Consider the following 11,788-nt stretch of genomic DNA (forward strand, 5'->3'; position numbering starts at 1 on the left):
TTTAGTATTAATAACAAGTGCTGATCCACTGAACTGGTGACCATGTAATTCATGTCTTCTTATCACTTTCCAGTATCTGACTTCTCATGCTCAGTGCATGTCATGAATCACAGATATTTTGCATGTTTCACTGACACATGACCATCCAAGTTATAATCACCAAATTATGAACCCAACACTGAAAAAACGACAGGTCCCATGATGGCCACTTAAAGGTGGCTCCAAAAAATAAATAAATAAAAAATAACAAAGAATTAAACATATTCATAGTCTTGTACATATGAAAAGGTTTATGCTCCAAGGCTAATTTGCTTCATCAAAACAATTTATCAGCACATTTTCATCTCTGGAGCCTCAATTAGTGCAGTTTTGACACACAGCATGTCCTTTGGTGTGTGTCCTACTTTTTTTTGTCACTTTTCTACATTCGTGACTACATTTTGACCTGCATGATGTTTTCCTAACCTAAGAGTGCACATTGGCTAAACCGGGGGTCCATGCAGCTTCATCTGTATGCTTGATCCACAGCTGGACTTTAGTCATCAGATGGACAGCTCAGGTTGAGCTGTTTGGAGACCATTTGGAGAGGCAAGGTTGAGCTGGTTCGGACATGTGGAGAAGAGGGATAAATGGTAAATGGCCTGTATTTATATAGCGCTTTACTAGTCCCTAAGGACCCCAAAGCGCTTTACATATCCAGTCATCCACACACTGGTGATGGCAAGCTACATTGTAGCCACAGCCACCCTGGGGCGCACTGACAGAGGCGAGGCTGCCGGACACTGGCGCCACCGGGCCCTCTGACCACCACCAGTAGGCAACAGGTGAAGTGTCTTGCCCAAGGACACAACGACCGAGACTGTACGAGCCGGGGCTCGAACCGGTAACCTTCCGATTACAAGGCGAACTCCTAACTCTTGAGCCACGATCGCCTGATAAGGGATGAATTAGATAATATGGAGCTGCTATGGTCAGACTGACAACACAGAAACCTCCCACACCTGTTTTGCCTGCACAGTGGCAAGAGCGGTGGCTTGCACATCTTCAGCGGCTACCTCGCACTTATCCGATCCAGGCAGGCCCACAGTCTGATGCAAGTGTTGCAGGATGGAAGCGACTGTGTGGTGCTCCACGCACCGGATACACTGACGCCGTCACTTATGAAGAACCTTGGGTAGATCTTGCAGTTGCTCCAGTGACAACAGCTGGAGCATCAGCTGTGTGTATGCACTGGAACAAACCAGATGATGATGATGATTGAAGCGGTATCTGGGTCTGTGAGATGCACCCATGTGGTCTGTGGATTTACCTTGTTAACCAAGCTGCTAACATTAGCTGGTAGTTACTGTTAATCTGTGGCTCTCTTCCACAGCGTGTCTGTGTTGTGTCTTCCTCCCCTAACCCCAAACGGTCACGGCAGATGGCCGTCCCTCCCTGAGCCTGGTTCTGCTGAAGGTTTCTTCCTGTTAAAAGGGAGGTTTTCCTTCCCACTGTCTCCAAAGCGCTTGCTCATAGGGTGTCACATGATCGATGGGGTATTCTCTGCTTTCGCTGTATTGTTGTAGGGTCTTTATCTCACAATATAAAGCACCTTGAGGCAACTGTTGTTGTGAATAAAAAATAAAACTGAATTAAATAGTTTGGTACTCCAACCTTTTGTCCAAATACGTTCACATCTGGCACCAGAAAAAAAAACCATTTTGGCAGCCAGAATGCTAAAATTAAGACTTTTAAACAGGACCTGACCAACCAGTGGGTGACATCCATCTTTTATATACAGTCTACACACTCTGTTCTTCTTCTCATTTCACCAAAGAGTACCACAGACTTGGACACACATACACACACACACACACAAATGGACAGCAATGTGAATGTTACCCAGACAAACACATGTGGTTTTTTTTCTGTTACGTCGCAGCAGAGCCCAGTTATCTCTCTCTCCGTCACTGTCTGTGCACCTCTCTCTCCCATTTTTATTTTTATCTGCCATGTCATGTGGGAGTTCTGAGCTCCATCCCCGACTGTTCGGGCCATATGTGCTCCCTTGTCTCTTTCTAACCATCCCACCAACACACACGCATGTACTCACACGCACAGTCCTTCACCCCCTCACATACTGTACACCAACAGAGACATACGCACGCACACAATCGCACTCTGCTTGGCAATTAAACATGGGCAGCATGTGTCTCTGCTTCCACTCCATTGCATGTTATTCATTTCTGTTTCCTGTCTCAGTGTTAAAAGGTTATTTGGTTCCTGCACGAGCACCAGTGATCACGATTGCTTCGCTCGCAGAGGGCAGATTTAGCTTTCTCTTCGTCTACAGGAAGTTCACCATATTTGATGGTCTTAGTTTCAAAACATCCTCTTGGAGTGTTTTGAAGCTAAAAGTCATTTGTGTTAAGATTATTCCGTGAGGACTCTTCCACACCGATACCACAGACCACGGTTTCCCAACCTTTTTTGTTGCAATTCATTTTAATTGAATGACGCAATATGTTTTTGCAGCTGTGCTTTTGAGCTAAACATAGAGGTGTTTTCTGATCTGAGAGTCCAGTTAACAGAAAAACATTTCATGTCTTTGACTTCAAAAACTGGTGAAAAATATGTCTATTTTATATTGTTAGATTCAGGCAAAGAATGCGTTAAGATTTGTTAGGGAAAAAAAAGAAAGACAAAAGATGTCTAATATCTTGAGACCTAATATGCAAATTTCCATGTGTTTATTTTGGACTTTGGAGTAGCTTTGCATGATTCACAGTTGTAGAAACTCAGAAAGGTTTCGGGCACATCCTCACAGACTCACGGTGTGCACAAAGAAGAGCAAAAGTCTAAAGAGGATGATGCTGCAGCAACACTTGCAGTATGAAGAACAACTTTAGCCCAGCCCATCCTTGCTGGCGCTTCATTGGTGGATCCTGGATGTACATGACTGGGTGTATTAATTTTTTTCTACTAAGCAAAAATCTAAAGAAAGGCACATGCTATTTTAACTGATGACTGAGATGAAGGCTACGTGATATACAGGTGAAAATAATCCTTATTTGTCTTTCATTGAATGCTGGTGCAGACCCCAGATTTTAGCTCTCGCCCCTTTAAGCCAACTTTCTTTTGATTGGCTGCCCATCGCAATCAAAATGAGTTGGTCAGGGCTTCTGTGTTCACAGCCAGCGGCTCAGGGATAAGCAGTGCTGCTGAGATATCAGCATTAGTGATATGTTCTCTTACTGACATCATACAGAACCTGGAGTAGAAAAAAACGCCCTGAAACTGAGTTTTTTGATTAATATGACAACTAATTCACTCCACTACGTGGTGCAGCCCGTCCAACAAATATGGTCACAAAAACCCAACATGGTGCAGCCAAAATACTGACAAAACCAAAACCACTGGGAGATGTCATGGCTGTTGCATCCATCTGTTATAAATGGCTGGTGCTGTGATTTTTCCTATGCAACCCTCAGTGTGTTGGTGATTGTTGACGTGCTGCTATGTGACAACAGACACACCATTCCTGAAAAAAGTGGAGGAGAAAACTGTTTTTTCCTCCACTCGCTCCCTTCTTAGCTCCGCTTTAGCGGCTTACTGCTGTTGGTGTCTCGTTTGTGTGGAGCGTAAGAGATGAGGAGAAACCGTTTATTGAGGCTTAGAAATATTCTGACCTCTGTGAGCCATCTTTCCCAAACCATAGCAAAAACTAGAGCGTATGAAAAGCTGTGGAGATTGTCAGATTAAAATTTTAAAGAGAAAGTCATGACATTTCTTCACCGAGCGCTGTGTATGGTCTTGCTTGTGACGTGTTGGAGCACACCACTTCCGGAGCTAGTAATGACACTTGACACAAGTCGTATGACACCGCGCGGCGGTGTGGCGGTGGTTAGCTTCAGAGTTAAGAAACGACAGCAGTTGTGGTTACAGTAATGATGGCATCTGTACTTTGGGAGAGGATGTAATTAAAAAAGTATCATCCGAGGAAGCTGGAGTATCCGGAAAGAACCCACCCAAACTCCACACTGACATCCCCCGGACGGACGATGGAGTCAAACTCAGGACCTTCTTGCATATTGTCCTGATAATGTGTCTGAAATCTGTGTATTACTGTTGTTTACATTTAATATCAAATCTATTTATCTTGGCTTTCATTATGCCAAAGGAGACAACAGCATTGGTGTATCTGTATTTACAAAGCCATGCTGGGTAAACTAGCTTCTTATCTGTGCAATCTCTTATCATCTATGAACAGCTGTTATGATTTCTCTATCTGTAATACAGTTTCCTACCTGGAACAAAATTGTCTTACGAGCCTCCAGGTTGCCAACCAGCATCTTCAGTAAAGAAGTCCCTCATAATAATAATAATAATAATGATAATAATAATAATAATAATAATAATAATAATAATAATAATGAACTGTGTTTTTGTGAGAAAGCCCTGCAGCCCACAGGAAGGGCTCATCAATAACAGTGATTACTTTAAATAAAATAGGAACTAGTTAAAAGAGCAGTTATAACTAAATGGACAGACAGAGAACTCAACTGCATCAACTGACTGTCACACAGGAAAAAATATTCAGAGTCCTGAAAGAACATTTAATGGCCGAGTAATCTGCGTGGAGTTTGGTGTCAAACAGCAGCACCTCTAACCCTGAAATGTAAAAACAGGGACCCCACATCTTCGTTGACATGCCAATGTTATGGAAAGAAATATAGTGGCAGAAGCAAATTCTTACTACACTGTTTCCCTGTGTTTCATCATCCCCGATCTGCTAGACCCGAAGCCACGAGGATTTTCTTGGAACATCTTGGCTTTCGCTTTGCTTTGTAGACAGACGAAAGGCTTTGGTTCACTCCTCGTTGTTCTGGGTTGAGCAAGGAGATGTCTCCACTAGCCCTGGGCGAAATATTGGCTCAAATAACTTATCCGGTGCTCTTTTTTTACGTGCTTATACTGCTCTACACCTCAGAAGAGTGCGATCCCCCGACTGAGAGAGTTCCTTTTTAGATTCGAGTCAGCGTCTGTGGATATGAAATTCTACTGTGGATCCTTCCCCCTTGGAATAATTAATGTTATGTTTGGTCCAAACTGTATCAGTAAGTAAGATCAATCATCATTTCCTCTGGTTGTACTTCTGGTCTATAAGGCTATGAAATATCATTCAATTGGCATAGCAGCTGGATCAAAGCCCTGGTTATGCACTCATCCCATATAAGCTCGTAGGATGAGTGGCTTCATGGTAAACACTGGAATCCAGTACGTGGGATTACAGTCACCTCATCAGCTGAACAACTATGTTCATATCTGTCAATCTGAGATAAATCAATCCAAGAAACTAAAGAAGGATTCATCACAGTGTAAATAAGCACACATCCCCAGTGACTGAACTTTCCTCGGTGACAGTATCTTGATGTGCAGTTGCAAATTTTATATGTTGATATCATCGGTGCCAAACTCATGTTAGCTCATGAGATATCTGCAGCGCAATTTGATCTCAAGCCCACTGGACAGTTAAACTTACTGCAAAAAAGCCTGCCTTTCATAGTAGATACAAAATTCACATTTAATGAACCACTTTCAAAGCAGATGAATTTTGTCATAAAAAATTAGCATACAATATGTCCTCTGACATGCGCTTTATAATTCAGATTTCATGTAAGCTTTTTGGATCTCTATATACTCTTTGATACTCTTTATCAAAACAGTTTGTCAAGATCTTGAAATATCTCCTACTTTTCATACATTCAGCATCACAGGTGGCTGTAGCTCAGGAGGCCGAGCAGATGACCTGCTCGGCCTCCTGAGCCTCCTGAGGTTGGTGGTTCGATCCCTGGCTCCCCCAGTCCGCATGTGAAATATCCTTGGGTAAGATACTAACCCCTAGTTACTCTCTGATGTATCCATCAGAATGTGAATGTCAGTTAGAAAGCTCTTAAAAGCATAGAAAAAAAGTGCTTAGGTGAATGTGGCATGTTGTGCTCGGGGAGAGTAAAAAAGTCACACCAACTGTCTCTCTGCCTTCTGCCTGGCAGTCTCAAATTCAACATCATTTCCACAGTCTCAACCATTTTAACCTTATTTTCAATTCAGTTTTATTTTTTTATATATAGCACAAAGCCACAACAGCAGTTGCCTCAAGCTGATTTATATTGTAAGATGAAGACCCCACAATAATATAGAGAAAACAGAGAATGCCCCAACAATCAGATGGTCCTCTATGAGCAAGCACTTTGGCGACAGTGGGAAGGAAAAACTCCCTTTTAACCGGAAGAAATCTCCAGCAGAACCAGGCTCAGGGAGGGGCGGCCATCTGTAGCGACCAGTTGGGGGTGAAGAGACAGAGATTAATAATAACTAAAGAGTTGTCTCCAAACTGCTGAAAATGAACTGTCCCTCTGGCATACTCATTTCTAATCCTGTCCACCTTGGTCACAAAAATCTTAACGTCTTCAGCTCTGCCGCCGTCAGCTCGGCCTCCTGTCTTGTTGTCATTGCTACCATACATCATAGCAGGTCTCACATCCATCTTGTAAACCTTTTTCCTTTCACTCTTGCTGCTATGCTAACAAATCACCCCTGACACTCATGCCCACCTGCTCCACCCTCTCTCCTCTTCACCTCTCTTGTGCACTGTCCATTCCTGTATCTATCTTAAAAACTGATAGCACCTAGCATTGTGACTAAATTATAGAGGACTCGGTTTTTACAGTGATAAAAAGTTTACCTGGAACATTTAGGCTACGGATCATTATCCTCCAACTGGTGCTCATTTAAACTCAGATATTCACAAGCTGGCAGCCATCTATCCATCCAAAATGATGAGGTAATTACTTAGACTACCTAAAAATGTTCAATTAATCATTCAGGAAGCAAAGCACACACGATGGATGGGCTGTGTTTTCATATTTATTCTTCCACGGATGCTCCTGTGTTATTCCTGCTGCTCTATTATGATTACTCTCTAGGCCCTTTTCACATTGAGCATTTGAGGCCCCAAATGCAGAATTGATGCAAAAATATCTAACAAAAGATTAGCTTTAGGTCATTTGATGAAAAACTAACCATCAAAATAAAAGATAAAAAAGACAAAAAAAGATATTGATGAATGTTAAAACTTAACGAGAGACCAGAGAGGTAACAGAGCACAAACAGAAATGCTGGGAAGACTGTTACTACAGCTACTGACAATGACAGCACACCTGAACAGTGCGTAGACATAAACATAACAGATTGTGCTATGTTAAATTCACTCATTCATCCATTTTCTTGACAACTTTTCCAATTCAGGATCACGGAGGGCTGGAGAACACCACTGCCTACGAGCAAGCGCTTGGTGACAGCGGGGAGGAAGAACTCCATTTTAAGGCCAAAGAGGCCTCCAACAGAAACAGGGTCGGGGAAGAGCAGGCGCCTTCTATGACAATTTGTCAAAAAAGGGAAAACAATGGAAAGAGAAGTGATAGATGTGGAGTGAAAACAAGAGAAAAAATACTCAGCATCATAGGAAGTTCCCCCAGCAGCCTGAGCCTATAGCAGCGAAACTAATGGAGGGTTGAGGGTCACCTGATCCAGCCCTGACTACAAGCTTTAGCGAAAAGAAAAGTGAAGCCTAACCTTAAAAGCAGAGAGGTTTCTGCCTCCTCAATCCAAACTGGGAGCTGGTTCCACAGGAGAGGGGCCTGATAGCTGAAGGCTCTGCCTCTGGTTATGCTTTTAGAAACTCGAGGAACCACGGGTAAGCCTGCAGTGTATGAGCAAAGTGCTCTATTAGGAAATATCACCCTGTGAGGGCTTTAGGAATAACGAGGTCTGATCCTTCAGGGCGTTTTCATGTGAGGACAAGGATTTTAAGTTAAAACTGGATTTAACAGGGAGCCAATGAAGAGTGGCTGCCAGAGTTAAATTAGCACACATTGTTTTTTGATCACAAAGCAATGAAACAGTGACTGCTAACAACTGCACCACACAGCTATTTTGTAGTATACGTGTCAGGAGTGTGATTAATCTCAGTTTTGTGCTCATTATGAAGCGAACTGCTGTGTGTCTGTAGTTTAGAGACAATCGCTGACAGATAGCATTTAATATAAATTTATAAAATACATAAGAGCAAAGGTCAAGAAGGAAGACTTAGATTGCATGTCTCTACTTTAAATAAGCTGAGTACTATTTGCACTCACAGTCCAGTCCAAGTACGAGGAACAGAGTATCGCCATTAAACAGCTGACTGACTTTGAGGAATTTCCACTCAGGTGTTACACATCATTGTTACCTTCAAGGAAAATGGAAACAATAACAAGCAGTGGTCAACACTAATGAATGGAATAAAGCTGCTAATTTAGTAAAGTTAAAGAGAACAAAATGGGAAGCTTAGCTCACACACTGGCAGGCACATAGAGGAAAGAAGGGAGTACGGCACATTCGATCTGAACAGGATGTGCAGTGTTGTGTTGCAGTTTCCTGATTGAACAACATGTTATGGGCCATGAAATGCAATTCATTTCCAAATGTTTGAGTCTTTTAGAAGTAATATCATGAGAAATGATTGTTTTTGGGGGTATTTATGATATTAAGTTCTCTTTATTATTTACTGTGTTCATTTTGATTTTTAACTCACTGTTTAGCTTTTCAACTTTGTGTATTTCCTTAATATGCTCCTTCCATTATAGGTATTAGTTGCGTTGCTCTCTGATTGGTCTTATATTTTCACAGTTACGGTTCTCTGCTTGCCCTTGTACCTTCGTGTCTGCGTTAGGTGTTCCCCATTTCCTGTTTTATTTTGGTAACCCTTTTTTCGGGTGTTAGTATTCAGGCTTACTTTACTCAGACTCGTTTCCCTGATTGCTTGCACCTGAGTGTTTGCCTCAGCTGTGTTCACCTTCCCTGAGTGTCTCTGTGTGTATTTTTTACCCTCAGTCTGTTTCTGCTTGTTGTCACGTCATACTGTTTACTGTGGGTTTTCTGCTATCCCCTGTGGTTCCCGAGTTCCTGGTATTTTCCCTAGTGCTTCCTCTGCTCATCCATGGACGTGTTAGTTAGTTGCCTTTTGGGCTACTGCTACAAAGGTTCATATTTATTTTGATCCTTGCCTGCTCGCGTGTCTCCTTTGGGCTCCTATTTCACCAATAACCACAACACTCCTTATGTAAATGCAAATGTGAACTGACATGTGAGCGTGTTCTTCAACAGCTGATGGGGCCCAAACTCTGTGAAAACTTTGCGCATCACTTTGGGTGAACGAGTGTTGGACTAGTTCAGCAAAAGTTGTTGTGTTGCTTTTAACTGTAACATTAAAGAAGGGGTTAAATAAAAAATAAAAAAAAGAAGTCAACTCTTTAGTTATGGATAGTTCATTTTTTTTAAAAAAAGGAAGACCTAAAGTCTAAACTGTTTCTGGCATTCAGACTAATCGCAGGTTGCAGAACTACAGCTTTTAATCTTCGACCAGACAAAGGAGCCTTTATTAAATAAGTAATTTGATGAAGTCATTAATACACCTGAATCACAACAGCCTATTAGCTGATAAACCCAACTATTACCACCACTGTTTAAAGCAACAATTCTCATTCAGGCATACACCTGTTCAGATAAAAAAAAATCTCCTATTTAGTCAACATGTTCATGCTATATTGTTCTCCACACCTAGAGAAACCACCACATATATTTCAATTTGAAGATCAGCAAAGCTAATGCGACTCAGTCCTTGGTACGTGAATGTCTGTACCAGAATTAATAGCAAAATATTAAATAGCTGTGTTTTCATTCAAAGTGGGGATAAAACCAACCAACAGAGTAACAGTGACATCTCTAACAGCTAAACATGAATATTTCATCTTTTAGTTGGCATATAGTTTGTATTGCTTGTGAAGATTTATTGCAATTATTATTTATCGCTTTGGCCAAATGAACATAATTCAATTCTCCAATAAACAAAATAACATGGCTTAATTTTTTCACCAACTAACATCATGTTTTCCAAATTAGCTTCCAGTCTTATTAAATAATGGGATTCATTGTCTGTAATTGCTGGGAAGTGTAACTCATGGGAATTACACCAAAAATATGTGAGCTATGTTCTACAGTTTGGACTTTAAAGCCAGCATTATAACTTGTATGAGTTATACGCTCAGAAAGTAAAGAATTTAAACTTTGAGTGTGCACTGACTATGGGATGACAGCTTCTAAGGTCTGCTAATGTACCCTTAACAGGGGATACTTATTTGTACTCGTGTGTTTCAGAGACAAATCTTGAACCTCAAATAACAGTTTCCTACCTTAATGTGATGCTACAAACACTGACCATTTAAAAAAGCTGCAAAAAAAATTGATGCTAAGATTAGATGAACTTAGATTACTATTCAAACACTGGGGAACTGACTGGCAGATCTACGGCATCTTTCTAGGCTTACTGACCGTACTGCTTTTGGACTGAGCGAGCAAACAGGGCCACAAGAGAAACGGAGTCACACTATAAGCTTTTAAAGAGATAAAAATTTATATTGAGCAGAAATAAATTTCAGCTTATTGGTGTGGCACATTTCACACAGGCATGTGGACATCAATGTGCAACAAAGGAAGGGTGCTGGTGCCAGCACTGACAAGGTTAGCCACACTCAAACTAATCCGATATCAAGAGTTTTATCCACCCATTTCAGTGACTTTTAAATTATAGTGGACTATAGAGAAATCTGATTAGTGGTTTCAAATAGCTCGTGCAATATTTATACGGTGTTTAATAAGGCTATTAACAAAAAACAAAGCGAACAACAACAACAACAACAGCAACAAAAAACAAAACAAACCCAAACAACAAAAACAGGAAAAAACAAAACCATTTAAGACCAAATCAAAACAAGGCTTGCAAATATTTGACCTTGGCCTGACGTATCAGTGTAACTTCCTCCTTTATTCCCCTGTGCACCTAACACATGACTGCTACTACTATAAGCAAGCAGTTTGATAAAGACAGTCAGTGCTGTGTGTGTGTGTGTGTCTGTGTGTGTGTGTGTGTGTAAAATAACATTCCATTCATTCCTGAAGGACTAAGCCATCCAGAATGGGCAGCAGAACCAGTTACAAACATAGGAAGACACACACACACACACACACACACACACACACACACACACACACACACACACACACACACACACACACACACACACACACACACACATGCATACATACACTCACGGCCTTTTTTTTTTTTTTTTAAAGTGAGGCGGTTTTATTTTCCATCCATTTCAGTTGTCAGCACTGACACTGTGGGAGTGGGTGGTTGTGTGTGGATGTTTGCAGGATTTTTGAGCGGGGGAGTGTCCAGCTGCATTTGGTCTCTGAGGCAGCCATTGTTAAGTTAAAATATGGGTTTCTCACCATAGGAAAAAAAAAAAGACAAGGAAAAAGCTCCGGCCCGAGCTCTCAGCATTCAGATCATTTATGCCTCAACATGTAAAGGTATAATGCTGCTGGAGATGGTGCTTCACACACACAGTTAGCCAGTCTTTGCCATTAAAGGAGGCAGTTGCTTTTGAGAGACAGAGCTAAAGTGATTATTAAGACATGTTAATAGCTGTTTTCACTGGATTTGCCTCTGACTTTTTCACTTGCACAGAAGCACAAAAGATCATTTGTTGTTCACTCCTTAACAAGGCAGAGACGTATTTCTCTTCTTACTGTCATGCCGGTTTGTCTGCTCACGACTTCAAGTGTGGGTGGCAAAGAATGAGTTTACACAAAAGGCACACACATTGACACACAAACACACACATGCACACCCACACACACTCAC

Source organism: Rhamphochromis sp. 'chilingali' (assembly GCF_963969265.1).
Source record: "Rhamphochromis sp. 'chilingali' genome assembly, chromosome: 4".
NCBI lineage: Eukaryota > Metazoa > Chordata > Actinopteri > Cichliformes > Cichlidae > Rhamphochromis > Rhamphochromis sp. 'chilingali'.